Below are 3,457 nucleotides of genomic sequence, written 5' to 3'. Positions count from 1 at the left end.
AGAGGGCAAACAGCATTCAGTCACAACTAAACCAGGAGGCTCTCTTGGGACAAAAAGGCCATTGTAAATATAAGCACAACTTTGTCTATGAAACAGAAAAAAGGCGAGCAGAGGGCAGCCTATCTGTTACGGGGCTGTCCCTCTGGACTTAGATTTTCCCTTAAAGAGTACCTCTCTTCAGTGTCAGCTTGGTGGCTTTGCCTCTCAAGAGAACCAGCCTCCAAATGACACTAGGCTTCTCAAAAGATTAACAGACAAAAAACAGAAGTGCTTTAAGAACAAAAAGACAACTGGCCACCGCAAGATCACCACAAAACCAAACTGATTCAGATAGGACTTCCGTGAGCTCACCAAAAACAGATGAAGGGGAGCGGATTCTACATCACTCTTCTTTCTCAACCAGAACACAAAACAAAGACCTAAGACACACAGACAAAAACCACTCTGGAAATACAGATGGCCAGGAGGGCAGGTCTTTTCTCCAACCCAGGAGAATCACTGAATCCTCACAAGCACCCAGATGGGAATCTCCCAGGCGTCCCTGGGGTCCCTCCTCACCTCCTGGGACGTCTCCCAGGGCAGTGCAATCAGTGAGCCCCAGGCACGTCTACGCTCACACTCGCTTCTCTCCTGAGAAACGAGGCCTCCCTCTCAGCCGAGATGGGAGTGACTACAAACCAGAACTCCAGAACTCGAGAGCAAATACAGACCCAGAGTAGCAAATACAGACCCAGAGTTTAGCCGGCACAAAACACAGACACAGACAAAGACACAGATGTTATCTCACCTCCAAGTGGGTCTTTGGAGACGAGGGTGGTCACCATCCCGGACGAGCCCCCAATGAAAGACCCCAGAGTGGGGAGACCCTCACTCAAGTCTCGGGATGACGCAACCCCAAGAACTCACACAAGACCGTCCTTGCTGTAATTACATGAGGTTTATCGATAGTAACCAGTGCACTGGGGTCGAGACTCAGTATCCCAATGCAGGGGCAGTGGAGTTAGACCACGACCTGAATTTTCACAGAGCTTATAAAGGAAAAAAACCACAAACCAGGGGGAGCAAGAGGGAGGGAGGAGGGGAATTCTAAAACCATAAACTGCCCATATAGTTAGGTCATATACTAGTCATGTGTAACACTAGGCAACACACCCAGGGCTTTGTGACATTGTGATTAAGGGCAGTGACATTTTATAGGGCCGTTGGAACATTGTGGCTGGAGGCTATGGGTCATTGTGGCTGTTCCAGGAAACTTTTCATGCAAGAATGTTCCGGGAACCATTGTACAGCAAGGGAGGGGTAAAAAGTTCATGTTCTCGCAGACCCTACTTCTTCTTTTTGGGTAGCTAGGCGGCTTATTATTAATTTTTAATACTTCACATCTTATGCACTTGAACTCCTAATCTTCCTGCCTGCAGCTCCCAGGTGCTGAGGTCACAGACATGTGCCACCATTCCTAGGTTTATGCAGTGCCAGGCACTGAACCCAGGGCCTAATGCCTGCTAGGCAAGCACTCTTCCAACTGAGCTACTACAACCCGAATCCCTTGGGATTCTTCGTGATTAGGGTAGCATTCTGGGCATGGCGAGGCAGTGGGTGCAGGGAGGGGAAGACCACAGAAGTAAAGTATCTCTCTCATCACCACGCAGTTGGGTATCAATGTGACTTGTCACTTGGGATGCTGGCCTTGAATTTGTGCTTTAGGTACTGCTCACCATCCTTCTCTTCTGCAAGTCTCTGACCTGTCCTTTATTTTTTTTTACTAAACTGTTTGGAATGAAGTAATTGAGACTCATATTTAAGGAGTAGGGGGTCCTCCTCTCTTTAATTGAAGGGTACCCTTCCATTGGAATTTTTTCTCATAGGTAGACCGAGGTTAAGAATGTTCAGGGAGAGGGGTTGGGGATTTGGCTCAGTGGTAGGCTTGCCTAGGAAGGCCAAGGCCCTGGGTTCGGGCCCCAAGCCCAAAAAAAAAAAAAAACCAAAAAAAAAAAAAAAAAAGAATGTTCAGGAGAAAGACCTCAGGGGTCAGAAATCACTTTCAGCCTACCATATCAAGGGTGGGTACTAGCGATATGACTTATGGTCATTGTAGTTCCCCTTGGTCACTCAGTTAATGTAGAATTTTCTTCACATTGAGGCTAGTCCCTCAACCCCATTTTCCCCAACCTTCAGAAGTTGCTACACACACTCTGTATTTAGGAAGGGGTTATTTCTTTGGCAAAATTTTTATTTATCTATTTATCAATTTTATTTATTGATCTATCAGTTCTGGGGGACGAACCTCATGGCCGCACACGAGCTACACAAATGCTCTCCCACTGAGCCATACCTCCAGCCTGCCAGGACTTTTTATTTCAGCGGCTTTATTGAGGTCTAATGTATTCGCCACAAAATTTCACTTGTTTTATGCGGACAGTTTGATGAGTTTTCGGAAATGTATATCGCTGAGCCTGAGGGAACAAGTCTTTGCGTTGACAGCCAAAGGATGAGAATGATTTAACTAAGCAAAGACTGAATCAGGCAATGGAGACCGTGGGAGCCCCTGCAGGGAGCATGGCACGTTCTAGGGACGAAGATTAATCCCAAGTCACCAAGGGAAGGTATGTTATGTCACCGTACTTCATTTATTATGCTTCCTATTTAATGTTTAATGTCTTCCAAGGCATTTAAGGCAAACAGCACTTTAATGCCTAAATATATAAACCCCAGTTAGGTGAAACACTTGTCTGGAACAACTCAGCCCCTGATGGTTTACCCAAAGTTTCACTCTAATAACAAGTAAATATTAGGACAGAAGAATGCAGATTCGTCCCTGAGGGGAAGTAAGGTTGTAATAAAATCTCCATCTTTTTAGGTCTTGTTTTGGTGAGAATGTAAATGTGTTTACTTTCGGATGAACTCTTTGGTTTACTTCCCTCCGAGACAAATACACCACAAAAAACAAACTTGCAAATGTGAGAATGTTATGGTTTGAATCTGAGATATCTCCACAGGCTCAGGGTTGCATCACCTGGTTGGCTGTTTGGTCGCAGAGCCTTGAGGAGGGAGAGCGGCTGGCAGGAGGAGGTCACTAGAGGTGAGCTTTAACGGTTGTACCTGTCTCCTGTTCTAGTCACAGTCTGTTTTCCAGTCTGTCTCAGTGCAAGAAGACTCTGCCACAAGCTCCCACCAAAGGGAGCTCACCCTTGTTGGCATGACTAGATTCCGAGTGCATGCATGGGTCAGGAGAGTGGACTTCTGAAGAACTGCTAAGCTGGGGGCGGGGTGTCTTTCTGATAACTGCTTCTAGGCTTACCAAGAAATAGCTGAATGAAGTGTTCATCTGAGGAGAACTCTAGGTTTTAGTGCTGACAGCATTTTATTAGAATTGAAAACCCAGTGCCTTTATCTACTCATCCACTCATTCATCCATTCACTCATTCGCTGGCTGGTCTTCTACAGGAGCTGCAAAATC

This window comes from Rattus rattus, chromosome 14 (assembly GCF_011064425.1).
Source record: "Rattus rattus isolate New Zealand chromosome 14, Rrattus_CSIRO_v1, whole genome shotgun sequence".
Taxonomy (NCBI): Eukaryota; Metazoa; Chordata; class Mammalia; order Rodentia; family Muridae; genus Rattus; species Rattus rattus.
The sequence above is the reverse complement of the archived record's forward strand: the minus strand, read 5'-3'. Positions refer to the sequence as shown.